Raw genomic sequence first — 274 nt, forward strand, 5'->3', positions numbered from 1 at the left:
GCATTCTAATTATTTTTTGTTTTCATTTTCATTCAATTAAAAATATTGTCCTTATTTTCCTTATGATTTCCACCTGGATTCATGAATTATTGAGAAGTGGGTTGTCTAATTTTCAGACATTTGGAGATTCTCCAGATACCTTTGTGCAATGGATCTCTAGGCTAATTCCATTGTTGTTCAAGAACAAATTTTACATAATTTCAATTATTTTCAATGCCTTAAATTCTTTTTATGGTCAGAATATGATCTAGCCTGGTGAATACTTTGTACTTCA

Source organism: Galeopterus variegatus, unplaced genomic scaffold (genome assembly GCF_000696425.1).
Source record: "Galeopterus variegatus unplaced genomic scaffold, G_variegatus-3.0.2 Scaffold16908, whole genome shotgun sequence".
NCBI classification, from domain to species: Eukaryota; Metazoa; Chordata; class Mammalia; order Dermoptera; family Cynocephalidae; genus Galeopterus; species Galeopterus variegatus.